This window comes from Heterocephalus glaber, unplaced genomic scaffold, assembly GCF_053883595.1.
Source record: "Heterocephalus glaber isolate CG9 unplaced genomic scaffold, H.glaber_assembly_v1.0 deba00001564, whole genome shotgun sequence".
NCBI lineage: Eukaryota > Metazoa > Chordata > Mammalia > Rodentia > Bathyergidae > Heterocephalus > Heterocephalus glaber.
Genome location: NW_028258351.1, coordinates 8,708,649 through 8,736,603, shown reverse-complemented (window position 1 = coordinate 8,736,603; position 27,955 = coordinate 8,708,649). Strand labels below are relative to the sequence as shown.

Genomic DNA, 27,955 nt, shown 5'->3' with positions numbered 1-27,955 from the left:
GTGCCGCAGGCTGCTGCGGGCGTCGCGGCCGGGGGCGGTGCCGCCGAGGGGCGGGCGGAGGGCGGGCCGGGGCGGGGCGCCGTCCTCTCGGCTCCGGGAGGCGGTGCGGGAGGGCGCTGGCCGCGTCCGCCCGCCGAGAGCCTCGGGTCGCGCAGCCTTCCTGATGTGTCACCAGCACGTGGAGCCAGGTCGGGCCTTGCGAGCGAGCGGAACCCCCCAACTTTCGAAGGGTCTCGCTGCTCTGCTCCTGTCCCCGCTGCGCCGGGCGCGCCCCCTTTGGGGACTGGGCAGCGGCGGCCTCCGGGTCCGGGCAGGGCGAACGAGGCCGGGGCCCCAGGCCAGATGCGCGCGGGGCGGCCCGAACGTCGGGGCGCGGAGCCCCGGCTCGCGGCTGAGCCACCAGCGTCTCGGCGGCGGCGGGGACTCGCGTGCGGAGGGCGTGGCCCGCGGCGGGTGAGGGTTCCCGCCCCCCCCCTCTCCGAGCGGAGCGCAGGTAACGCGGCGGCGCGGCGTGGGCGAGGCGCGGGCGCGCGGTGAAGTTTCTCGACGCGGAACTCGTGCGCCCGGGGGGGACGCGGGTGGAAGACTCGGGCCCCGCGCCTCCCCCACCCCGCACTCTCCTTTAGCCTGCGCGAGGGCGGCCCGGTGGCCTGGGAGCATTGGCGCGCGCCAAGTGTCTTGTAACCCTTCGAGGGCTGGCTTCAGAGCCTGTCGCCGGCCGAGGGCTGGCGGGACAGGTGACCTCTCTGAGGGACGCGGTGTAAAGAGCGGGCGGCCTGAGGAAGCCCGTCGGGGACGCAGCGCCCCCCGAACTCCGAGGCGGACGGGAGCTGAGGGCTGGGTCTTTGCGGGCGAGATGAGGGTGTCGGTTCAACTGGCCTACAAAGTCCCAGTCCTCGGCCCCCAGGACCGGCGTCTCCTCCGCTCTCCTCGCCCCAGCCCGGCTTCCCTGGGCTCAGCCCCGGGGCGTACATTCGCGCCCTTCCCCCGACTGGAGAAAAGGGTGGCAAGTCGCACGAACGCCGATTGGGGACCCCCGCGCTTCGCAGGAGGAATGGCAGTGTGCTCGCTGTGAGGCGGACGTTACCTGGGGGCTGTGCTCTCCTGTGGAGGTGGACCTCGCTGGGGCCAGCTGGGGTGAGGGGACAGACAGACAGCCTCTCTGTCCCCATGGCCGAGCCCAGCCCGCCCACCGAGGCCTGGCTTTCGGGCTTTCCAGGGCGGCAACCTTGAGCTTGGGGTGGGCAGGTCCAGCTTGATTTCTAGACCTGCTTCTGGAGAGGTGGGATTGGATGTGAAGGTTTAGCTCCTGTGGAATAGAAAGCCTCTGGCCCTCCCCCAAAACTCTGTCTTTAAAGATGCATCTTTTCGTATATGTCTCCCCCCAACCGGCTGGTGTTTTGTTCCTTGATACACCCAACATTGGTGTCCCATGCCATCCCTCTTCAAGTTTTATGATGAAATTCTTCCTTAACCTATATTCCTCAAATAAATTTGATTCTATCTCCTCCCCCCAAGAAAAACCCCAGCAACCCCTAAAACTTGAAGTTGATGGATATTGGGAAGTCTTGTCCTTTTGCGTTGTGTTTTGGCTGTCTTGTCAGGGGAAGCCTTGCAAAAACATTTGAGGACATGTGGTGAGGTGACTTGAATTGTGTGAAGGGCAAGTTGACAAAATGGGGCACCTCTGGCCCTCTTTTTGGCTTTGGGAAACAGATTTCTAGAAGCATAGAGGAGGAAAAGGGAGAAACTGCCTGGCCAGGTCAGCTCACCTCTTGGGAAGTTGTGCAGAGACCCATGAAAAAGGCATTTTCCCACAGGCTCTGTGACCTCTGTACGCCTTGTACAGAGACGTCCTTGTGGGAGCCATGCCGATTTGATGTGTTGGTAGCATGTAGGGCTGGAAACAGAGGTACAAAGGGCAGTGAGGAGAGCTTTGGGGTCACTAAGGCAGGATTGGGCCCAGGAGCTCAGCTGTTGGCTGATTTTGGCTATGCAAGCGCTGTCCTGCAGGCTCTGGTTAGTGGAATATGCAGACGCAAGAATTATAAGAGAAAAGTTTCTTTGACGCTAAGGTAGATTTCAGAGATTCTTGACAAATTCTGAATTTTGAGACTATAGTCTGGGAGTGGAATTAGTGAGACTTCTAACTGAAGGCCTTACCCCTAAATAAAAATGCTGTCTTCGGGGCACTGAATTAGGTTGAGAAAACAGAGTTCTCCCTTTGAACCAACTCTTCTCCCAGCCCTGGAGATCAGTATCGAAAGTAAGTGAAATGGAAATCTCCAGAATAGTTTAAAACATCCACAGGAGTGGGCTGGAGAAGAAAAGCCTGCCAAGCTGGTGTTTTATACCCACCCTGGAAGGGACAGGCTTGGGGATGGCGGAACTTAAGATGACGGGAATAAGGCAGATGGAAACTGGTAGGACCCCTGGCCTGGTTTTGTAGTTCTCCTTCAGGCCATGGTTCTTTCTGTCTGTAGCTGGCCAGGGCTTTAGGGATTTTTAGGAAATGACTTGATGCTTCTTCTCTTTGAGGGAAGTGAGTGATTAGGGATTTGGGGGTGGGGGTACAGGGGATCGAACTCAGGACCTTGTGCTTTCAAGGCAGGCAGTGGAACCACTGAGCTAAATCCCTGGCCCTGGTTTTGTTTTTTTGAGACAGGGTCTCACTACATAGTCCAGGCTGGCCTTGAACTCACTATGTAGCCCATTATGGCCTGGAACTCCCATCAGTCCTCCTGCCTCAGCCTCCCGAGTGCTGTGATTATGGGCGTGTGCCACCATGCCCAGCTTTTCTTGGATTTTTTTCCTTTGTAAAATGTGATTGAATCAGCTAGGCAGTGGGCTGAGCTGGCCTGGCTTCAAGCAGCTAATTTTTGCGTTGATTTAAGTGGATTCATTTAGTATTTGTATTTTAGTTGAGAGTTTTGTGATTTTGCTGTCCCTTTTAAATTCTCAGTGTCCTGCAACAAACGTCTCCTTCCTGCCCCAGCCCCACCCCCAATCCTTCGAAGATGGGTAGGAGCTGGACTGTCAGGTTTGTTTGCCCTGGGGCCTTCTTCAGGAAGCAGCTTAATGTAAGATGGAAAGCTGGTGGGAGGGGAAGGATTTTAGCCCGACCCCCAGGGAGACCCCCACCAGACTCCAGGTTCTGCCTATTGGGAGGAAATTCACATTCCCTCAACTCTTAAGTAAATCGCAATCTGGTGAATAATTAACTTCCCCTTCTAGCTTTTTTTTTTTTTTTTTTTTAATAAAACCCCAACCTATTCAAGATTAGAGATCAGTTTTTGCCCAGCAGGGTTGGAATGACAAAGGACATACTGGTCTAAGTGGTTCTTCCCCTGTCTATTCCTAACCCTAGCAACTTTGGACGTCCTGATGCAGACTTAGAAATGCCTCCTGCAGGGTCTCAATGTGGTCACCCCTGCTGGGCCTCTGAGCTGCTTTACTGGGTCTCCTTCAGTGTCCCTGCCCAAAGCTGAGCTGTCTGAATCCTCCCGTATAGTGAGGATTTGATCCTCCACTTTGTCTAGCAACAGCTTGGCCCTCACTACTTTGTGAAATTGATTCCCCTGCCAGGCTAGTTTGCAGCTTTCTGTGCGGGCTGGTAAATATTTGGCCAGTCTGAGTTCTACACAAAAGCACACTGCTGTAATCTCTGATAAGTCCCGAAAGAGAGTTGTCTCGGAAGGGATCATTTTGGTTTCCACGAAGGGTTATTCTCTGGAAGCAGCCCAGTGAAGGCCACCAGGGTGTGCAAGTGGCTCCAGTCCTGGCTCCACTGCCAGCTGGTTGGGCTTCACCAGTGACTTATCTGTGTCCCAGTTTCTCCCCTTGTGAAGTGAGGGTTCTGATAACCCACCATGTAAGGGTGTGGCAAGGCTTACATGAAAAATGTATGTACAGTTCCTGGAACAACCCAGTGGATCTGTGAGGGTTAGTCCTCACCCCCTAGGCTCTTTTCTTTTTTCTTTTTTTTTGGTACCGGGGATCGAACTCGGGTCTTTGTGGTTGCGTGGCAGGCAGCAAAACCACTGAGCTAAATCCCCGGCCCTAGGCTGTTTTCTTTTGAAACTTCGTGGGTTTGCGTGTTGATTGGTGTAGAGTGATGGAAGCCTCAGCCTTGTGGGTCTGGCACATTCTCAGGTTGATTCCTTAGCTCACTAGCATATGGCTTTGGGTAAGTTATTTAACCCACCATATCCAATGGCTTCATAATCAGAAGGCGGGTCGATATCCTGGAGGTGTTCCTCGTCTCAGTCTCAATTCTTTTGGTTTTTATTGTCTACTGCCTGTGTGCCAGGAAGAGGCTGGCGTAAGATTCACTTGGTTCCTCACTGTCCACTGTGGCTCTTACCCCAGTCCTTAGAGTGTATGAGGGGTATTGGGAGGCCTCATTTTATATCTGAGAGTGAAATCCTGAGGGGATGGATGAGCCTCTCCTAGGAGCTCACAGCTGGCCTTTGGGGCAGTAGGAGCAGAGCCCCAGCCTTTGGGGTACAGTCTCCCAGATCTGGAGCCAGCAGGCCTGAGCTCTAGCCCAGGAGCTGGATTAGCCAGCAGTCCTTGAAAGAACCCTGCCTTGCAGATGTGGCCGTCTTGTACATCTGCTGTGCAATACAGCCAGCCTGGAAAGCCCAAAGACTCCTCCGCTTGACAATGAACACATTTCTTGAAAGATCCCAGGAAAGACATTTGAGCTGCTACAGCCACTGCAGGCTCGCTCACTTGCTGGCACCCAATGAGCAAGCTCAGCACACTCTATCAGGACAAAGAAATGGGGAGAAAAAGTTTTTGGTGTTCCAAAAAAACAAAACTGAGAATAATCATCAGATGGGAAAAATCAGAATTTTATGGGATTTATACTTTTTTATGTCACAGTGATACTTTTATTTAGAATGTTACATGAGAAGAGTCCACCATTGTCTTTTCAGTGCTTGAGTCTTAAGTGGCCCTCACTGTCCCTGGACAGGGCGCAGGGCTTACAGAGCAGGCGACTTCTCACCCACTGTGTGTGCTGCCTCCTCCCTTTGTCCCGGTTTGGGGAATTTTGAAATTGCCCTGTAGCCAGACCCCTTGTGTTTGCTGTGCTGCCCCGGAGAACTGGAGAGGAAGGTGCCATGTGGAAAGAATTGTTGCTTTGAATCTCAGCTCTGCCACCCTGAGCCTGTGAGCACCCTTCTCTCTCCAGTGGGTGATTGGAATGAATAAACTGTACCCCTTTGGAGCCTTAACATTCCTCTGAGGGTCTGAGCCAGAAGGTGGTGCTGATATAGAGGACAGCGGGGGTAGAACCCTGGGCTGTGGTTTGGAGGAGTGGGAGGAGTGTGAGAGGGACTCAGAGATGTGCAGCTGTGAAATTTGGATCCTACTATGAAGACTTGGTGGTTCATTCTCATGAAGCTAGCTTGCTTCCTCTCATTGGATTTCTGCCCTGGGGGGTGTGGGGTCCAAGAGCAAACACTGGCTTTTCCTTCTTGGTGATGAAGGCTTAAATTCTAGTATCCCAAGTGAACATAGAAGAAATAATCCTCAATCTAGCCCTTTCATGAGGTGGACCTCCTCTCGTAGGCTTCTGAAAGGACTAAAACTGCATTGGGCTTACTTGGTAACAGCACCTGGCTTTCCAGGAGACTCAGAGACAGAAAATGCTTTCCTGTTTAAGACAGGATTGGGGAAAAGGCATCGATGTTGGAGTTGGAAGTCTGGCTGTCCTGCAGATTAGCTGGGTTGGGCCAGTGATGCCTCTGGAGACTCAGTTTCCCTGACAATACGAACCTACTTTGCCAGGCATTATGAAGATTGAACAAATGAAGTATGAAGTGCCAGGCATGGTGGGGTCTGGTACATGGTATCTGTTTCCAAGTGACACCAGAGTTTATCCTGGGGCCTGGGGACCAATGAACAAACCTTAAGGAGATCAAGGCAGGATGATCTGGGGCTGACATTCTGCTTGCTAGCTGGATATCTGGGGAGAGAACGCTAGAAAAAAGGCAAGTCCTTGCCAAGGCAGAGGGGCCTCCTGCTTCTTCAGGGAAACTTGTCTGGTACAGCTTTGGAGGTGACTTGAGGGAAGGGGCTAGAAGCCACCTATTTTTCCAGTGGGTTCTTATAACCCCGGAGGGGCAGGGCACAGGTGGAGAGGATCCTCCAGAGCTTGCTGCTGGGGGCTTAAGAACATGGGGGTGGGACACATTTTTAAAAAGAAAGTGTGTCTGCTCTTCGAAGTTTGAGGCCCATTGAACCAGTACTTGGAACTAGAATTTGAGCATAAGTAAGTATTAAGTTTCCAACAAGCCTGGCTAGACCCTTGCATATCTGGGAAAGTCCAGCTGACCACTTGCTTCCAACAGGTTGCTGTGGAGGGTGAACCCTCCCCAGTCCTAAGACATCTACACACATTTGCTTACAGTCCTCCTCTGTCAGGTGACAGCAAGAGCCCATCTTTTTTTTTTTTTTTTGTACTGGGGATTAAACTTGGGTCCTTGCGCTTGCGCAGCAGGTGATGAAACCACTGAGCTAAATCCCTGGCCCCATGCAAGAGCCCATCTTTGCTCAGGTCTGAGTGCACACTCTATGTGAATATTGGCAAAATTGCTGAATGTTAAAACATCTGGCAAAAGATCACATTTTGACAGTGTGTGTTTCCTATAGAGATAGGCTTTTACTTTAGCTTTGACTCTGGAAAGGGACAAGGTTCAGGATCCTGACTTTGACCGAAAGGGGTTTAGGCATGTGGCAGGGGGCAGCTCTGAAAATGAGAGTGGCCTGAGGGAGGAGGGGCTGCTGCCAACCTGTCTTGGCAGTCTCACTTTTGTCCTCTTGCTAGATTTTATTGTAATTAGACAAGTTGTGACAGATATCCCATTGGTCTTTGGGCCAAAGAATTGTGAGGAGTCCTGCTTGGAAACCCAGCCTTGCTCACTTGGGAGCCATAATTAGGCAAGAGAACAGTTCACGGGCCCTTGATTCAATAAAGACCCTTTTATGATGTTAGTTTTTCCCAGAAAAATAATACCACTTTGCTCCGTTTATTGCATTTAGATGTGTAATCATATTAGAGCTGAGGAGCCCAGGGGACTGAAGTTACGTACTTGGGGTTTTCACCAAACCCTATTACCCAGTCTTCAGAGAAAAACTGTGTCTTCAGGAAAAAAAGAAAAGAAAAAATGACAAGGAATACTGTTGAAGATTTTCTGTCTTGGCATTTAAAGGATGCTTTCTTCCTTTAGGGTGAGAAGTGACCCAGGGAAAAAACCCAGAAAGTGAAACATGACTGGCCCGTGGCAGTGCCAGTTTCTGGTGCTCTGTGCAGTCCTGTGTCTTCCACCCAAGCAGTGCATACTTAGCGTGGTCCCTCCCCTGTCTGGACCTTGCCATAGTTGTCAAATTGCAGTATGTGTCCTGCAGAGGGCCAGAGAAAATGCCAGAGAGGCCACCTGTGTCCACTCTTGTCTGGAGTCACAGCACCCTAGGGGGCCTCCACCTGGAGGGCCAGGCTGCAGGCAGTGGTATTTGCAGGTGGCCGTCCTCTGCCTCCTTGTCCCCTCCCTATGAGAGACAGTCATCTTGACTACATATATAGCCCTACAGTGCACCAGCAGCTTTAGGTTATTGGGAGTCTGTGCCAGTTTCCTGTGGACAAGTGACAGGACGTTTCTTCCTGGCATTTGGTGTTTGAAAGGGTGTCATGCCAGGGGCGCTGTTCTATACACAGCTGTACATATTGCTGTGTGTGTCCTCTTGTCGTCTTGCCCCAAGACTTGCCCTCCAAGCAGGCTAAAAGCATTTCCTAATCATGGAGTAAAATTGCTCCCAGAAATCTGCCTAGTGCTGGGCTGAGGTGGAGATCATCGGTGGGGTCAAGAACCTCTTTCCCAATTCAGGATTTAGCAATCTCAGACAATGAGGAAATTTCTGGTAGTCATTCGTAGGAGCATTCGATTAAGAAACAGATGGTATGAACTTTCAGAATGCTAAGACTATGTTACATTAATAAGGGGGGAAATTCACTTAATTCCTGAACACCTAATAGGAGGTATCAATAAAATATTTTTTCAGATGCCCTTTAATGCAGAAGAACTGTGTTTTATAGGGGATTAGGTCATCTGTATATAGATAATGTGTTAAAGCATTCTTGCAATATCACTACTGTAAGATTTTTTTAACCTTATATTTGGCTTTCTGGATATTTTACACTTGCTGGAAGAAGTGCAATTACATTCTATGTATATGTATATTTTTACTTCCCCCTACCAAAGGAGTATAATTAGAACATCTGAAACCAGATTATTCAATTAGTACATTTTTTTTCTAATTAGCTGTTAGGAATTTGTGATGAGATAAATTATTTTAGATTTCCAAATGGAATTCTGGCCACAGGGAGGCTCAGAGGAAGTACACAAGGGAGAAAAATGATGGATTTGTAAAGTTTTGGGTCTCACCCACTCACCTGGTCACTGAGAAACCTGCCCATTGGGCAGCCACAGTGACCAGAAAACAGCAGCTTATTGTCCTTGTCCTGAGTAAACAGAGTTAGAAAAAACTATTCACTTAATGTTGGCTTCTCTCTGCTCCTGATAATGGAGCGGGCAGACAAACAGTTGGCATTAAAAAATACTTTCTCCATTTTTCAGCAGTAATGTCAGTGGCTGTTCTTTGGAGGAAAAAAAATTCTGGCAGTGTAAATTCGTTCAGCGTGTATTTACCCTATGCCTGTGTGTGTTTTCTTTGTGCCCAGTGGCAGAGAGGGCTGTCTGGCTGGGACCAGGGTGATGTCCAGCCAGGAGCATGAAGTTGAGACCCAGAGCTTATCCTTTGTAATTGTCACTGATGGAGGTCCACTGCCCTGTAACCCAAATTCTGAACTTTGAAAAGTTCTGAACTCTGAAAAGCAGGAGTTGTTTTTGTAACTAAATTTGTGGAAAAACCTGACCCAAACTGACCTGAGACTATTATAGTCTATATTTATCCTGGGGAGTGTGAATATTCATGGATTTCACTGCAGAGATATTAATGTGTTTGATTATGGCTGCTGCCCTGCTGGGGCCACTGCATTCCTTTGCTAAAACCAGGAGAACTCTGAAGCACATCTGGCTTGAAGGTCTTGGAGGAAGAGATCACAGCCAGTAGTAGCATTCATTTCATTAAGGTGACAACAGCTGTGTGCCTAGAGATCTTAGAGTCCGGCTTCTCAGAGCCAGTTTTCCCTCAGCCACAGGAGGAGCCCATGAGCTGTGAGAGTCCAGCCGGCAGCTGTGAGTTACTGAGACAGTTTCACCTGAACCAGGGCAAGTGACGGGGCTGCCCCCAAGACCCCCAGGGTCCCTCCTTCCCTAGTCCTTGGAAGTGCAACAGGTTTCGCTCCCTCTCATATTCTGGGTTCAGCTCCTTGCCTGGTGCAATATCAACCAGAAACAAGGGGCAACTCAGTGCCTGGTACAGATATCAACTAGAAACAAGGGTCAGCCTGTTTTTTCTGTCTAGGTCCAAATAGTAATTTTTTTTTTTTTGTACCAGGGATTGAACTTGGGACCTCAGCAGCACCACTGAGCTAAATTCCCAGCCCCAAAATAGTAAATATTGTACATTGGGAAGGCCGCGGTGTCTGTCTTGCAACTAGGGATGGTCCCTGACTTACGTTGGTTCAACTTACGCTTTTTCAACTTTACAAAATGTGTGAAAACAATAACACCATTTCCAAGAAACCATATGTAAAATGCTGCTCTTCTCCTGGCCCAGCAGCATGCAGTATGACTCTCTCACCGTGCTGGCAGCATTAGTGAGCTGCAGCTATCGAGTTGGCCCTGTGATCAGGAGGGGAAACAACTGCTGTACTGCATTGCTGAGCTGGGACTTTTGGGAAGTGGATATAGTAAAGGAACATTTTAAACTTACGATGGGCTTTTCAGGACATAACCCCACTGTAAGTTGAGGAACATCTGTTTTTTGTTATTGTAGCCTGAAAGCAGCCATTGACAATACATCAGGGAATGAGTGCACTTATGTTCTAATAAAACCATGAAAACGGGTGGCAGGCTGAGTTTGGCCCATTGGCCAGCTTGCCTGCTCCTAGTCTAAGGGATAAGTGCATCCTTGAATGTGGACTCTTCTCCCCCACACTGCAGCGCCGCTGTCTGCCTGCTCTCCTTGTTTCCTGCCCCAATGGTATCCCATCTAAGGAGATAAAAGTGGTGCCTCCCCTGTCAGGAGCTGCACTTGCTTGGCTCCTCTGGATGGTCTGGGAGCGAGGATGAAAGAAAGGCGCTGCCCCCCAGAACAGGAGTGTGTGTTGGTGTGGACAGATGCAACTGGGCCCAGGTCCAGCCTTGCAGAGGTGCACACGGGCCCCCATCTGCTGATGAGCATGGGGGCTGAGCCAACCCCCATGTTTTCCTGGCCACCAGCTTCAGCCCAGGCAAGGCTGCTGCCAGGGAAGCCCATTGTCCAGAGAGTTTGGGATAGGGGGAACCAGAGAGGCTGACAGCAAGTGTTCTTACCAAAAGAATTTCTGGCAGAGGGAGACTGGTTATCGTAAATGCAGCGGCTCTGATGGATGAGTTTCAGGTCTTCTGGCTTTGTTCATTCCAGCCCAGAATGTCCAGCAAGGGTGGGCCAGGCCGGTGAGGGCAACAAGAGTTTTTACTGCAGTGAGGCTGAAATCCAGCCAAGCCCTCTGACCCCCACCTCCACAGTGGGCTGACTGACCTGGAGCAGGCTGACTGGGGTGGAGGAGGGTGGGATGCTGCAGACGTTTGACCCCTGACTTGTGAGCCTGGCCAGACCCCGCTCTTGTCCAGCTCCTGCCTCAGCAGCTTCTGTCTGTAGGAGAGGTTTTCCTTCAGGCATTTTGGGACTGGTGCTTTTTGCCAGGACCACCTTCTTCGTGAGCCAGGGTGGGGCTGATGCATAGTTTTCTTTCTAGAGCAAATTCCAAACAAGGGCTGATACCTCATTGGCTTTTCTTTTTCCTTCTGTTATAGTTCTATGGGTTGCTGGCTATTTTAGGGACTTCAAGTTCAAGTGGAGCCTCCTCTGCACCCCCTGGTAAGCCCTGCTGGCTCTTCAGCACCCTAAAGAAGAGGCACACCTCAGTCACTGTGTGCCCAGCACAGGCCAGGAAAGTTCAGACAGACTAGTATATTTGGTGATGGCTTCTGCTGCCAAAGCCAAGCTGAGAAGGGCCGCCTTCACATACCTAGTGTATGATAGGGGATCCTCTGACAGTGGTCAAGGGCAGTCCTTCTGACCCTGCCTGTTTTTCAGTGCCTGGACTAAGTACTGCTGAATCGAGATCATAAGACAGCCCAAAGCAGGGATGCTAGAACATGGTGTCCCTGAGAGCCTGTTGCCATCGCAGATTCCAGGGTCTCAAGGGTGCTGAATCATTGTTGTTAATAAGGACATGTGGTAGTCACTCAGGTGGTCCCAGGACTGTGCTCTGGTGTGTGGACCAGTAGATAAAGGAGAGTGTGACACACACAGTGTGATGTGTGTTGGAACAGTGAAGCAGGGAAAAAGGAAGGGCTGTAGCTCAGATCAGGGCTGGAGTTAAGGAAGGTCACCCAGAAAAGGTGGGTGGAGTTTTGAAGCCCAATGCAGGGAATGGGGTAATGGCGGTTGGTCTAGATTGGCTGTTTGGGACCAGACCAAGGACATTTCTAAGGCCCTTACACCGATGAACTCAGTCCTCCCCCTGAGAAAACAGCCAGACCCTAAACCACCAGGCACAATAGTGAACTCTTTTGCCCAGGCTTGTGTGGCTAGTAAGTGGCAAGGGGGGCCTAGTCCTCTTTCCATGTGGCACTGCGTGGGGCAAGAAAATGCCAGGCAGCAGGGTGGCTCTGGGTGAGTGGCTGTAAGAGCTTGGGGGACAGAGCTTCTCAGCAGGCAAAGCATCCAGATGACTCAGATCCTAGTGTGTGGGGACCTCGTGGGCTCTGTTTGCTGGTGGAGTGCATGGCTCTGATCCTGGTTAAGGCAGAATGCTCCAGGTGAGGTGACAGGTTCTATAGGGCAGGCTGAGAGTGCAAGGCCTCAGCCAGGCAGTGGGGAACCAGGCACTCACTAGTTTGAGGAGGGAGGGCCCGTGAGGCACACTGCAACCCTCAGCCTCTCCTCAGAGGCCCACAGTTTCCTCTCCATGGTCCAGCCCTGCCCTCGGCATTGAGAAAAACTTTTGGGAACCACCAAGTGTTTTGCACATGTTCTTTCCTTCAGTGCTCACATTGCCCTACAGTGCATTATTCCTCTTTATAGATGTGAAAGCTGTGGCCTGGATGCAAAGCAGTTTACCCGATTGCACAGTGAGTGAGCCAACAGTGGCCCAGCCCTGAGTGTTGTCCATGGAGATGTGTTTTTCACCACCACAGGCCCTGTGTGTTCCAAGAGCCCGAGTGTCCTGCATAGACAGCAGGACCCCTGGCCAGGACCCCATGGAATGGGCGCAGCGCCAGGCTGTGCAGGGCAGGTTTCCGGCACCTTGCTGGGGCCTCAACTGCAGTGGTGTGGCTTTAGTGGGCAAGTCCCCTGTGAAAGGCTGGAATCTGTGGAGAGTGGCTGGCTGGGGCCTCCTGTCTGCCCTGGTGCTGCTGGGAGTTGACCCTCTGCTGTTCTGGAGGCTCCCCCACACCTGGGCAGGAGTGTATCCTGTTAAGGAGGACCTTAAACAAAAACCCTGATTCTGGAAGCTTTAAAAAAAATTTTTTTATCTCCCCATAAGAGAAAAAATTGGTCACTGGCCTCTTCCCTTTCATCTTCTTGGTGGCTTTTTGGCCATTGCCATCCTCATTTCTTCGAGCCTGTACTTTCAGCAAAGCCTGTCAACTTGTTGATTTGAACCTGGAAACTATCTGGTACATTCCAGAAATCTTCAAACCTGTCTTGTTGCACATTGTGGACTGCTTTGGTAGAAAGGCTTGGGGTGGAGTTGATTTCCTACTCAGGCCACCTGAAGAACCTCTTGCCTGTCTGTGAAAGGTGGGATGGGGTACAGTAGAGAACCAGGAGGGCTGGCCTGGGGTCCAAGTACAAGCAGGAGCCTCCTGGGCCGGGCTGTGTCTCATGAGTCAGAGCCGCCTGTCTCCCTCCAGGAATGGAGGACCAGTGACCATAAGTCTTTCAGAAACAGTCCCTTTGGGTTCTGTGACAGGGCTGAAGTTCTCTCTTCTCATCTTTGTTTTTCCTTGAAATGAGAGAGAGGGTGATGGGAACTTAGCTCCTCCAAGGACCTGAGTAACCCAAGCTGTGACTGCTGGCAAAAAGTGGGACCAGAGTCAGGTGCCTGTTCTCTGGGAACCTCACACCTGTATATTATTCTGCCAGAGGGGCTGGGGACAGCAGAAACCATGCCTAGACTGGCCTTCTTTCTCCTCCTGAGGTGTGCCTGGCCCCTTTTGTCCTCATGCTGCATCAGGCCTGAGACCCTCACTTGTCCTCCATGGCCCATCTGTGAAGGCCAGGACCACATCGTGACCTTTCTCCATCCTCTGGTTTTAGTCCTTGGCTTCCTGTGGGCAGAAGGCATTGGGCTCTGAGTGGACTCTGAGTGGAACAAAGGCTGATTATTCCTGGGTATGCTAAGAATCGTGCTGCTATGGGGACTTTGCAGCCAGGCCACCGTCACAGAGCTTCCTGGGGGTGGGGTGGGCCAGAGTCGGGTAAGGGGACACCATCTCCACCTGGGCGTGTCTGGGCCAGTGGATGACTGCCAACTCACCTGGAGATTGTTCAAGGACAGCAAGAAAAATGAGGGACTTTCAGGGGCAGCTGTGTTTTCTGACTCAGTCATAATGCCCCTAAAAATCCTTATTGTTCTTGCAGTGTGCATCGGGCAGCTGCAGTAGCCACCAACCTATCCCTAGTCCCTCTGAGACAAAAGGGGCTTCCTGGGGTCAGGTTGCAAAGCACCCCCCCCCCCAATGAGACTGAAAGGGGACTTGCTGATCACAAACAGTTGGTTTGCTGGCATGGTAATTTGTTGTATACCTTTTTGCAGCTTCTTGTGGTGGAGGATGTGGCGGGGTCATGAGTCTGGGAGGGCTGGGCATCAGGGCGTTCCTGTGGAGGGTGGAGCTCAGAAGAGCATGGGGGCCTCTCTGTTTCTTGTACAGAAAAGGTTGGTAAGATCCCAGCTGCCTAGGCAGTGCCCAGGAAGGTCATAGTTAGGCCAGGCGGATTAAGGCAACTGTGGTGGGCTGGACGGGATGCCCTCCCCGCTTTCCTGAAAAGTCAGGGCAGGACGGGAGAAGGCACCTGGCAGGAACTTGCATTGTTTTTTAAAATAGAAGGGGCCTCCAAGTCTACTCTTTGAGACCCAGTGACCTAGCTGTTTTAAAAACAGGGTGGCAGTAATTCAGGGTCTTTCCCCTCTCTGCGGTGAGCCTGGAGCTTCCTTTTTCTTGGCAGGATGTTCTCTATCCGCCTTTTTACTTCATGGGTTCCTTCCATTCTCAACAGGTGGTGCCACCTTTTCCAGCCCCACCCCACAGATATTCTGATTGAGCCAATGCCTTATCTTGGGAGGACTCCTCTGGGCCTATCAAGAGGCAGAAATAATCTTTTAAAATGGGAAGCCCTTTGTGGGATACCCCTCTTACCACCACCGGGCCACAAAGATGTCACCAAATCTCAAAGCAACAGAATCCTGTGGCTTGCCCACAGGTGGACAGACAGGTATACAGAGCAGCAAGCAGCACTGGGCTTGCTCTCTGGGTCCACCCTGTGTCCGCAGAAGAGATTCATCCTGGGAACAATTCTGAGTCCTCCCTCCCCCAGCAGCCCACTAAAAGTTCCCCTTACCTTCGGAGATGGTCTCCCGGGGCTGGGTGGGCATTTGAAGGACCTTGAGCTCCAGACTTTCCTGCTAGCCTAGCCCTAGCTCAGGTCCTGTCCTGTCCTATTACTGTGCTGACCACCAACTCTGCCAGGGGCTGGGTTTGTTTAGGACCCTCAATTGCCTCCTGATCAGGAGAAGGTCCATATCCAAGGTGAAGTTTAAACATGGATGGTACTTAGCTCCCTGTGGTAAAATATGGGTGAAGCTCTCAGGAAGCAAGAATCTCATACCTCCAGTGGGCAAGGGTGGTACAACCATCCCTTCCACCCTGAGCAACTTTGCTAGCATTGCCAACTTCAAATCAGCCATCCTCTCCTCTTAGGCCCCTCTGCCCTGCCCTTCTGTCCCCCTATACTTTCTCATTCCTGTATGTGTTCCTCATTCTTTATCCCAAAACATTTGCAAAAGACAATACCTCTGTTTTGTCTTAAGGCGATACATTAGAAGTAAAACCAATTGCTGTTTTTTTCCCAATTACAAAATTATCTTTGTTTGAAAAATTGAATTGCTTTCAAATGCTGTTCACCAAAAGGATGAAAAAGGTATATAAATGCCCATACCTAGAGATAATGTCTGCTGATGAAATATGTCTGTTCTGCATGCATCCCCCATCCAGGTAGCAGATTGGGACTTTTACAAGAGGCAGGCCCCTAATGCACATGAGCCATGGCTCCGTGCCCATGGGAGACTAGTTTCTTTTTACCAATTTGAGGATGCTGTGGCCACTTCCAGCCTCCAGCCAGGAAGATGTTGCTGGAGGGAGTTTGAGCAGCACTGGGTCTCCCTGAACCAGGATTGGTGGAAATGTCAGTGAGGACTGGAGAAGTGCAGGTCATGTCCTGACAGCTGGCCAGGTGGGCTTCTGAAGTGCTTCTCGACCCCCATTGCACACCAGAATCACCTGTGCAGTGTTAAAGAAAAGCCAGTGCCTGGGCCCTGCCCAGGCCCAACTGGGTCTGAATTGCCAGGGTAGGGGTATCGAGAGGACCCCAGGGTGGGTATCTTGATTTATCTTGGGTTTTAATTTTTGTTATCCTCCTTAGGTGATTCTCTGAAGCAGTCAGGGGAGAACCTTTGGGCTGCCTGCCCACAGGTAGTGATGAAAGATTCCCTCTAGTTCTGCCTGCAGAGCCCCATTGAGGATGTGACCATTTAGAGTTGGCAGGATTTTACTTCCATTATTCCACTGCCCAGTCATCTTTGATTTACAGAGAACAGGCTAAGGAGACTGGGGTGGGGGGTATTCACAGACATAGAGCTGGGATATGGCAGAGCTAAGATTCAAATCTGCAGCTCTGACCCCCAAGATCAGTGATGCTTCAATAGTAATAGACCTGTTCATAATTAGCACATTGTAAGAAACCTATTACAGGGCTGGGGATTTAGCTCAGTGGTTTCGCCACCTGCTGTGCAAGCACAAGTACCTGAGTTCGATCCCTGGTACAAAAAAAACCCAAACCTGTTACAGGGCTGAATAATAAGCAGTACTTGGTCATCCCAGCCCTGAGGTGTGTGGGTGGGGGCTCCCACCTCTGGAGGAGATGTCTGCCCCCAGCAGTGTGGGCCATCTTGTAGTCTCCCCATGTTAAATAACCCCCGCCAGCCTGGATCCACAGCCGCCCACTCGCCTGTGATGCTATCAAGATGTACCCCATTTTACAGATGAGGAATGGGCTCAACACTCAAGAGGCCTGGCCCATATCACCTGGCTGCTGGGTAGCAGTAGCAAGATGTCTGTCTGCCACTTTCCTGCTCCGAGGTGGCTGAGAAGGAGCACAGCTCTGTGTGGGGCTTGCTTGTCAGTGTCCTAGGGGTCAGAAGCCCTGCTGGGGATGCCCAAGTCTCCACTAGATTCTCCCCCTCCCTCCTCCTCCCAAGAAGTGCCCAGGCTGGCTGGGCTGGCTGCCAGTGCAGGGAGCCAAAGGTGCGTGCATTGTCAGCTCCAGAAAGTGATCAGCTGTGCCCCAGCAGGTCTGCAGAGCTGGGGGGCCAGGCTTAGATGTGGCAGGCAGGGGAAGATGGGAGCCAAGAGTGAGAACACCCCTTTCCTGCAGCCCCAGGGCTCTGGGCCAGGCTTCCTTTTGAAGGAAGGGCCTTAAGTCCTTGGCTATTCCTCCCTTGCTTGGTGTGGGCCTGCATCCTCCTCAAGCTGGCTGCCACTCTTCTCCACCCAGACCATTGCAGTGGAGTGTGCACTCTTGGAAGTGACATCTGTGAAACCTGCTTTCCAGAAAGCAGGATGGTTGTGCAGGCAGATGCAGCCAGCATTTCAGTGGGAAATGGGGCATGAGTGTGTGCTGAAGCCTTTCTTGCCCATACTCCCTGGGGACTCACTTTGGGAGGTCACTGTCAGCGGTTGTGGCTTACCTGGGTCAGAAGACCCCAGCTCACTGGGCATGGTGGCACACTCCTGTAATTCTACACTCTGGGAGACTGAGGCAGGAGGATCACAAGTTGGAGCCCAGACTGGGTGACTTAGCCAGACCTTGTCTCCAAAAAAAAAGGATGGGCATGGGAGAGCTATGGATCCTGCTCAGAGTGAAGGTCCTGGGTTCAGTTCCCAGTACTGGGGGGAAAATAAGTGAATGAAAGGAAAGAAAACAGACCACAACTTGGAGCAACCTAGCTGCTAGACACGGCTTAGACAAGAGCCTTGAGCACGGGGGTTGGGTGGTACAAGCCCTGGGCACGGAGTCTGGTCACATGCAGTCACTTAGCTGAGGACTGGGGGGCAGGCCTGCATGTTTGATGGGCTGCAGCATTCCCTGTAGGAATGTGTGCTTTCTAGCTCATTCTGCATACAGATATGAAGCTGTTCCTCCATTTCCCTTCCCTTCCAGGAGTGCACTTGTGCACAGAAGGCTGCTGCCGGGCCTGGGAAGATACTCAGTGAATGGCAGTGTTGACACACTGCCCAGGAGGTCAAGCTTGGCTCTCGACATGGGGATGGTGCCTTCTGCCCTTGGTTCTACAAGGATGACTTTTCCTGACAGTCTTCTCTGGCCTCCCATCTGGCCAACTCCTGTTGGGATGGTGGTTCTGAATTGAAGAGCCTGCAATCCTTGCCTCTTTTCCAGAATTTCCCTGTGCTCCAGGCCCCTAAAGCCCATGGCCAAGGGGTGGGGTTTTTCTATAAGCCCAGACCCGGTAGCTCCAAGGCTCCTGCCAGGCCTGGGCCACAGTAACTCCTGCAGAGTGCCTCCCTCCCCTGCCAGCTACCTTGGGGTGGACACCCAGCGCTGGCAGGAAGGGCATTCCATTTGGCTCAACCCATGAGGAATCAATTAGTGCTTGCTTTCTTTTGACTCTCCTATCTAACACCAGAGCCTGTGACATCACAGAATAGCAGCCTTGGGCTTGAGTGAGGTGGGATCCATCCCTGGTGACATGACTCTTGCAAAGTCTGGGTGTGGGAAATGTGATGGCCCATTTTCCTGATGATACCTCTTTCTCCTACGCTGAATCCCTGGGTTCAGGTGGGGCCAACTCCACCCACTGGCTTTAGAAGCAGACATCTGATCCGAGCCTGCACACAGGCTCCTGCAACTCCCCCAGCGACTTCTGCAACAAACATGGGGAAAGAGCTTTCTCTTTCTGTGGGAGTTGCTAAGTCCACAGGATATAAGCTTGGAGCTGCTGATGGCCAATCTGTTATCTATTTGAGGATGAAGCCAATAAAGAGGAAGGAGAACTAAGATGGATAGAGTGTGCTGTCCAGACTTGCCACTTCCTGCCCAGTAAATTCCCGAATCCAACTCTGCCCCTGGACTACCCTGATTATATGAGCCAGTGCTTTTTAAATTATTTTCTTTCTTTTAAAACCAGACTGAGGTGCGTTTCTATCATAGAAAGGTTTCGAATACAGTAAGTGTTTTTATGTGGTCTTTTTTTTTTTTTAAATCAGCTTTATTGAGATGTACTTCTCATGCAGTCCACCCCTTTTAAGCATACACATCCTAAGTTTTATCAAATCCACACACCTTTGCAACCACCACAATCAGAGGTGGAATATTTCTTTTTCTTCCCAAAAAAGTTCCAGCTCTCCCTTGATGGTCCGTCCCTTCAGCCTCAGACAACCACTGATCTGCTTTCTAGAGATTGCTTTTGCCTCTTCTAGAATTTCCTGTAAAGATGATCACATGGTGAGCACTCTGTGTTTGGTTTCTTTTTCTCAGCATGTTTTCGAGACTCATCCTTGTTACATGCATCAGTAGACCATTCCTTTTGTTGCTGGGGAAGATTGCATCGTGTGGATGTGCATCCGTTTGTTCAGCCACTTACCAGATGATGCATATTTGAGCTGTTTCTAGATTTTGGCTGTTATAAATAAAGTTGTTTCGGACATTGATTTATCAATCTTTGGTTGTATGTTTTGATTTTTATACATCAGGCTAGTTTTCCAGTTGAGGCAACGAGTTCAGACAGGTAGGTTGACTTGTACAGCGCCCTATGGCTGATACTCCCAAAGCTGGCGCCGTGACGGGGAGGGAGCAGAAGGGAGGGAATGAGGTGTTCCTTAACGAGGCTCAGGGCTGCTTGGGAAAGGAGCTGTTGGACACCTGGTGCCCAATACCATTGTTGCTGGGAGGAACTGTCAAGATGAGCTGCAGCCTTGGTCCTCACCTCTCTAGACCAGTATTACAGTGTATTTGTTTTTCCCCAGGGATTCCAAAGTTTGAAAGATAAAGTGTAAATAGGCTGCATTCATGAAGCCAGAATCTATTTCCCCAGCATATTCAAGATGTATCCAGAATTGTCCATCAGAGCTCACTGTGAGCTGCGAGCCAAAAGACTTGAGGCCAAGTCATTCCAGAAAAAAACAAAGAAACCTTTTTTTTGGTGTGTGTGTATGGGGGCGGGGAACCAGCACATCACTGACTCTTCCCAGAAGTCTAGAGGACGTCAGGTTGGTTCTCCTGCTCAGTCCCTTGCTCAGATGGTCCAGCCGGATCTCCGGCATGTTCTGTCTGCCTGGGTCAACCCTTGGAGGTCATGGAGTGTGTGTGATACCCAGTCCGTGAACCCATTGAGTCAACTCCCTAAGGACAGAGGTATCTGTGGACCTTCTGGTTTTGTGAGCCAATATTTTCTTTCTTTGAGCCAGAGAGACCTGGTACCACAGCTTTGTTGTGACATCACCCTTCCATACCCCTAAGTAACTCCATGCAAAATCAGCTGGTGACCAGCCCACTTTCCCTCCTGGGGCCAGATACTGTACTACATGCTTTATGTGTATTTTCTCAAATCCTCTCAGCAACCCTAGAGATAATGTATTCCCAGTTTACTCTAAGGGAAACTGAGGCACAGACACGTCACAGAGCTGGCATGCAGGTGTGTCACATACTTATATTTGGTGTGCCTCCTTGGAGCCTTTCAGCTCCCCCATCCACCAGACTCTTGGGTACTTCCTGTGCTCTGGCCGAGGACTCCAAGGGGTCCCTGCTGCTTTTTCAGAGTCTCAATCCCCACTAGCCATCAGTGCAGAGTATGGGATTGGCTCTCAAATAACTGCCAAAGGGGCTGGAGAAGGCAACCAGCTGTGTGGGGAACTTCATTCTCTCGGGTGAATTTTGAGCAATGGGAGCTGGGAAGGTAAATTCCTGTCCCTCTTCCTAGGTGTGGTTCTGTGTCACCTTGCAGAGCTTCCCGTCCTTCACCTCCTCACCTCTGTTCCCTTACCCTTGCCAAAGCCTCTGTTTTTAGGCAGTCTAACTCCAGATCTGCACTATAGTGCTTTAGCAATCACTGAACCAGAGGATGGATGTGTAGGAATGCAAATAAATGAATGACCCTCTGAGTCACGTGCTGTTGAAATGGGGATGGAGAAGTTAAGGGGAGACAAAAGATGGTACCAAGTTCATCAGCCATTATTTACTTTTACCCCTCCCCCTCCATTCATGAGGTCTAGTCAATCAAGTGTTCTCTGACCTTCCACTAACTCCTGTCTGGTACAATGGAATCGATACTCCCCAATGCTCCACACATGAAGCATGTGACACTGGCAAGATAGCCTCTGTGAGCTGGTTTCCCCACCTGTAAACTGGGGATAAAGATGGTTTCACCACATAGGAGTACTGGGAGGCTTAACTTAGTTTTGAGCATAGCACATGGACGAAGGGGGTGGTGTTGAGGCTGCCTGTCCATCATCACTTTTTCCAAAGACAGCCTGTTCTCTTGGAAGTCATAATTCTAATCTTAGTCGCACTGGGTAGCTGGTGCTGTTCCCTCGTCCCATCCTCAGGTCACCATCAGATCCAGGCTAACACCACACCCTGTGTTCTGACCACAAGAATTGCCAGCAATCTGGCCATGGGACCTAAGTCCATCCAGCTGTTGGAACAGTACCCCAAGGTTTTGCTGGAATAATCAGGATGGAGGTGCTTGCTCTTTGCTGCGATCATGAGCTTGGAGCTACCAGGGGCCAGTTTTACTATTTGGCCATTTGAGAATGAAGTCAGAACAAAGTGGAGCCAAAGAATTGAGCAGGATAACGGAGCCCCGATGACGTCTTTGTACTGTAGTTCCTGGATCCAGCTATGCCAGAACCCAATTAGCCCCTGTTATATTTAGGAGTGAATACATCCCTTAGCATTTCCCTTTTTATTGACTTACACCAGTTCAAGATGAGTTCCTGTTATTTAAAATTGAAGTGGTCCTAAGATAGTAGAGTCTTTATAAACAATTGCTGCTATTCTTGCAATTCATTGTAGACACATTACGGGTAGATGTCTACATGGAAATGTACAGGCCAGGTTCCCCAGAGGCTGCTCTGCTCCTCATATGTGAGACCCTGGATGAAGGTGGGAGGAATGAGTATTCGTCCATATGCTCCTGATACATTGCAGGTGTCTGGCATCTGGCATATGGCAGGTGAGTAATAACCATATGTTGAATGAACAAACGAAGTAGGCTTGTTGTCCACTGTCTCCTCCAGTGTGTCCTGCTTTCCATGGAGGGGGACAGACTTTGTGTTCTGTCTCTTTGCCCTGTTAGTCCTTGACTGACTTCTGAGCCTACTAGAGTGGCTGCTCTAGTAGTCTGTCTTGGCAAATTGATGTCCTGTTTTTATAATTTCAAAAATTTCCTAGAAACTTTTCTTTCTAGAACCTCATTTTTTCCTATTCCCATTCATTTATTCAATTTTGTCTTTTTTAATGTGTGTGTTGTGTGAGGTACCAGGGAGAGAAGCAGAAGGAGACAGAGCTTTGCCTGGCTTCAGGGAGCTTCTGTTTCAGTGGCATTCAGTATTCTGACAGTTGGTTCAGTGGGGTTATTTTAGGCATTTGGATAATTCTCCAGTATCCTTTTACAGACCAAACAAACTCTATAAGGAGTGTGTCTTGGTCTTAAGCTAAGCTGGAATGAATGCAGTGGGTGGGGGGCCCTGGGCTCACTGTCTGGCAAGCTTTGTACCCAGCTTTCTGAACCAAGCTCATGCCAGCCGGAACCACTGACTTATCTCACTGGTGGAGGCTCAGAGAAGTAGTTTCCCCGAGCAGAAAGGGGATCTGAATCTGCCTTTGTGCTGTAGCAGGGAGCCCTGGAGGGTCCCCAGAATGTATGACACCTGAGTGGACAGTGGATAATTATCTGTAGTCTCCCCCTAGAACTGTGTGAATATCCTTGTGGCTCTTCCCGCATTCTCTCTGGGATAACAGTGACTCGTTTCCTTGTCCACATCTGTCATCTTGATTGAAGCAGAGCTTCCTGTTGCAGTCATCTCACATTTTCTACACCCTGCACTTTGTACCAGGCACTGGCCCCTGGGAATCTCAGTGCCATAAGCATGTGCTGGTTTTGTTCCTCAGCATCCATTCTCTCTTTCTTCCAACAGTAGCTCCCCTCTTCCTTGAAGGATTGCTTTATCATTCTATTTGGTCCTGGAGGGTTTTTTTTTTTTTTGGTTTTTGTTGTTTATTGCATGCTAAGTAAGCACTCTACCATAGAGCTACATTCCTAGCCCTTTTTATTTTGAGAACACTGTCTTGCTAAGTTGCCCAGGGAGGTCTCAAACTTCTGATACTCAGACATAGACCTCCCCTGTAGCTGGGATTACAGGTGAGTGCCACCACTCTCGGCTTGACAACCAAGTGGTCACATGATTCTAGTGAAGCCAATCATAGTTTGGCACACTCTGGGTTGGTCGGAGGGTTGGACATGTGAGCTCTTCCCTGGAACATTCTGAATCTCCCCCACGGATCATGTGTTAGCTGAGTATCTAACTCCAGAGCTGCCAGAGGCTTTGGGCAGGAGCCTGAGAGGATGAAGTCCTCAATCTGTCTGCTCAGGTCAGCCCCTCTGCCTTTCTGCCTTGCACAGGGCAGTAGATTTTCACCCCCTTTTAACCTTTTAAGTAGTATCAGAATAAAGCAGGAATAGGTTAACAAATCAAATGGAACAAAAGAACTTATAAAGGATATCACCAGACTCTTCACTTATTCTTCCTTCTTCCCCCCTACTTTACTCCCAAGGCAAATTATCGTACATATTTCCTTTTGTGGTTTTATTCTTCTGATAGATAACTCTGTAACTGTAGGTCATATGCTATTTATCTGTTTCTTTCTTTTTTAAAATTTTAATTCAGTGTTGAGGATTGAAACCAGGGTGCCTCATTCATACTAAGCAAGTGCTGTACCACTGAGGTACGTCATCAGACATTTTAAAAAAAATTTTGGAGCCAGTCTCACTAAATTGTGTAGGTTGCCCTTAACTTTGATCCTCCTGCCTCAGCTTCCCAAATAGCTGGGATTACAGTCATGTACCACCTTGCCCAGTTTACATGAGTTTCTCAGTTTGTAACTTTTGACCAATATCCATTGACTTATCTACAAGATACAAGAGAATTTAACTTATTTAAACTCCTAACTTCCTTTTTGAAATTTGTAATACATCTAGCATATATCTACTGACTCCCTCTAACTCTACTGAAATGTCTATTCTGTCCCACCCTTTTTAGGAAAAGCAGCATCATGGATGTCCCTACCATCTCCTCTCCTTAGTCACAGCCCACGTTCATTGGCTATAAATGTTTACATGGTCCATGTAAAAATTCACATTCTCTTCTACTCTGTAATTAAGTTTTTGCATCCTTGGCCACAGGATGATTCAAAATATGAAAAGCCAAGAAATAACATTCATGTTACAAGATTTTTAGGTACCACTTACTGTAAACTTCCCTTTCAGCCACTGATAGTTTGATTTGGGTTTGTTAGGTATGGCCAACAGTTTCCAAACTGCCTGCTCAGGTTTTGTTGAAGTGGACAAGATGTGTCCACATGGCTTCACTGCACCATGGGACAGCCCCCCAAGCTGGTATCATGGGCCTGAGACCTGCACTGTCACGTAGAGTTTTGAGCTTAGAAAAGTACTGTGCTTGAGTTAATGCTCTGTGGTCAGTGTTTTGAAATTGTTAATGATTTTTAATGAGAGGAGCCACAAAAGCCAGGGATTTAGCTCAGTGGTGCCGGTCCCTGCCTCGCAAGTGCAAGGTCCTGAGTTCGATCCCTGGTACTGGAAAAAAAAATTGGTTTTTAATGAATTGCTTGAAGCATCAGTAATTAACAACAATCAGCAAGAGAGAATTGGACACTATATGCTTCTTGTTGGAAGAACTCAATGAGATACCTAATGACAGTCTTACCAAAGCAAAAACAAAGACTTAAATCTGATCAAGCCTCTTTTTTTTTTTTTTTTTTTGTACTGGGGATTGAACTCAGGACCTCACGCTTGCCAGACAGGTGCTGTGCTGCTGACCTAAAATATACCATGAGGCAGCAATCTTCAAAATCCACACAGCACCATATCCCACAGGCCAAACAACTAGTTTCTTCCAATAAAGAAACCACAACCAAAGACAAGAACAAAACAAAATCTCTAGACCAAAAGAGACTAAAAGACATACTGACCGCTTGCAATGTGTACTTGGAGCTAAGTTTAAACAAATGATCAAAAAGCCATTATGTGATCATTAGAAGTTTGAATAATGACCAGTTTTTTGACAATATTAGGAGCTATTAATTTTTTGGGGTGTGATATGGTATGGATTATGGTTTTTTGTCTGTTTTGTTTTTTATGAGGACGAGTTCTTTCAGAAACACACAAAAAATATTTATGGATGAAATAATGTCATGCCTGGTTTGCTTTTAAAATAAGACCTAGAGGGGCTGGGGATTTAGCTCAGCAGTTTTGCTGCCTGCTGCACAAGCACAAGGACCTGAGTTCGATCCCTGGTACCAAAAAATAAATAAATAAATAAATAAATAAACAAATAAATAAATAAATAAATAAAATAAAATAAGACCTAGAGGATGGGGATGGGGAAGGGGGAGGGTGGGTCTGGATAAGGCAGGATGATAATTCTCACAACTGAGTGATGGAGACATGGGGGTTTGTTATCCTACTGTCTCTTTTTTGAACCAAAACATTTATTGGTACATTTTAGATATACGTAATTATAACATTCATCATAGGGAATTTGTATCTATACATGATACATCTTGCTTCTTTTTTTCCCATTCCCTCCTCTTTCAACCCCTCTTCCTCTCTTTACACAAGCTTTGTTTCCATTTTTTCCTTCTATTTTCTTTTTCTCTTGTCCTTTCTTCCCTCTCCCCTTCCCTTATTCCCCTTCTCATTTAAGCATTTTCTTTTTTTTTTTTTTGGTACTGGAGATCAAACTCAGGACCTTGTGCTTGTGAGGCAGGTGGTGTCACCACTGAGCTAAATCCCTGGCCCCATTAAACATTCCCCCCCCAAAAAAATTTTTTTTTAAATTTAAAAAATAAAATAAAAAGAACCTTTTTTTCCCATTTACCAATATCTGTTATACATTTTGCTCCTTACTTTCACTTTTGGTTTCTCACACCAGAGAAATAATGAGGTATTTAAACATGTGTGTCCGATTTATTTCACTTAAGCATATGGTCTGAAGAGGTCAGGGATTTAGCGCAGTGGCAGTGTGCCTGCTTGGCAAGCGCAAGGCCCTGAGTTTGATCCCTGGTACCAAAAAACAAAAACGAAAACAAAGAGCATGGTCTCAAGGTCCATCCATTTAGCTATAAATGTCTGAAGCTCATCCTTCTTTATGGCAGCATAGCACTCCATTGTATAAAAAATACGTCTTCTTTATCTGCTTGTCAGTTGATGGGCACTTGGGCTGTTTCCAAGCTTTAGCTATTACACACTGTGCCGCTATAAACATGGGTGCACATATATCACTGTGGTATGATGCTTTTAATTCTTTAGAAAGGATAGCAAGAAGGGGACTAGCTGGGTTGAATGGAACCTCTAGTTTTAGTTTTTTGAGGAATCTCCACACTGATTTCCACAGTGGTTGCACCAGTCTGCCCTCCCACCAACAGTTGGGAAGGCTTCCTTTTTCCCCCACAGTCCCACCAGCATTTGTTGTTGGTTGACTTCTTGATAATAGCCATTCTTTCTGGAGTAAGATAGAATCTCAGCATTGTTTTAATTTATATCTCCCAGTGATGTTGGACATTTTTTATATATTTATTTGCCACTTCAACTTTTTCATCTGAGAAGTGTCTATTCATTTCAGATGCTCATTTTTGGGTTGGCTCTTTTTTTTTTTGGTACCAGGAATCGAACTCAGGACCTTGCACTTTCGAGGCAAGCGGTGGAACCACTGAGCTAAATCCTCGGCCCTGGATTGTGTCTTTAAATTTGAGGGGTCTAATTTTTTTTTGAGTTCTTTATATATTCTAGATATTAGTCCTTTGAGGAACAGCTGCCAAAAATTTTTTCCCACTGTGGGTTGTCTCTTCACTCTGTTGGTGATTTCTTTGGCTGTGCAAAAGCTTTTTAATAAGATGAGGTCTCAGTTGTTGATTCTTTGTGATAGTTCCTGTGCAATCAGTTTTCGTTCATAAAGTCTTTGGCTACAGCCCTGTCTTCAAGAATTCCATCTATTCTGTCTTACAGCAGGTTTAGTGTTTCTGTTTTAGTATTTAGATCTTTGATCCATTTCAATTTGTGTTTAGTGCACGGTGAAAGATACGGGTCTAGTTTTAATCTTTGGCATGTGGAATGCCAGTTTTCCCAGCACCATTTATTAAAGAGGCCATCTTTCTTCCAGTGAAGAATTCCTATTATCCCTTTTTGTGTGTAAATTTCCATTTGTAGCACATCCCTTCCAGCCTGTGATAGGGGTCTGAGGGTGGGACATGTGGGAAAGAGCCAGGCCTTCACAGAGCAGGGGATAAGCACTAGTTTAAAGGACATTGGTCTTATCTCTCCCTTGCCACCTCCTCTGGCCAAGCTGGGCTCTGGAGTGTTGCAGTCCCCGGTGCCCAGGCGCAGATCAAAAGGGTGGCTTTCTCTGTCTTGGATGAGTTCACAGAGCAGGACACTGTAATTGTGGAACTCCGCCCCCTCCCTCCGAGCCCAGTTCTGCACGCCACAGTCACATCCTCAGCCACGTCAGGCCCTCTGGCTGCCAACACGGGCGGGTGAAGGTGCAGCAGGTGGTGGGAGCTGCAGGGCATTCCCGTGCCTTTCCCACAGCTCCCTGGTGCTGGCAGTGTGGCCAAGTCCAAGCCAGGATGGAAGGATATGGAGAGTCGGAGGGCCACTCCCAGGCCCATCTCCCAGGAGTGCTCCCCAGGGGGTGCCCGAGTTGCTGTGTGACCTTGACAAGACCTGGGCTGGGGGCACCCCATCCAATGGGAGGCAGCCTGGTGTTTATCGATGGAGTGCTGCTACTCTTTGGGGAGGGATGATGTGTCCCAGTTGCCATTCCTGGACCCCCGCCTGTTAAATGCCAGCTGCAGTGCCTCTCACTGTGGCAGTCAAGAAAAGCCCTGCCAGGCTGGGGATTTAGCTCAGTGGTTTCGCCACCTGCTGCGTAAGCACAAGGACCTGAGTTGGATCCCAAAAGAAAGAAAAGCCCTGCATGTTTCCAAGTGCCTCTGACTTAGGGACCACTGTGGGTCATTAGAGCCTTACCCGTCCCTAGTCCAGTACATCTGTGTGTCTTGAGAACTCAGAACAGATTGGAGAAGGAAGGAACAAGAGCTGTAAATATTGCTCACAAACTTGCAAGGAAATGAAATCATGGCTGGGTCTTGAAGTGTAACTAGGAGTTTGTAAAGTAAG

The 27,955-nt window shown here is 49.0% G+C and overlaps 1 long non-coding RNA gene across 3 annotated transcripts; it reads left to right on the top strand.

The window, feature by feature from the left end:
* Positions 1–65: 65 nt before the first annotated feature.
* Positions 66–19,198, top strand: LOC110346889 (uncharacterized). Of its 3 annotated transcripts, XR_002391175.2 has the most exons (3): positions 88–188; positions 10,989–11,052; positions 17,683–19,198. It is a non-coding gene; the product is annotated as an uncharacterized LOC110346889 (long non-coding RNA). The 3 variants fall into 3 exon arrangements; XR_015443175.1 differs by having other exon boundaries at positions 66–493; positions 10,989–19,198; XR_015443174.1 differs by having other exon boundaries at positions 10,989–19,198.
* Positions 19,199–27,955: the final 8,757 nt, after the last annotated feature.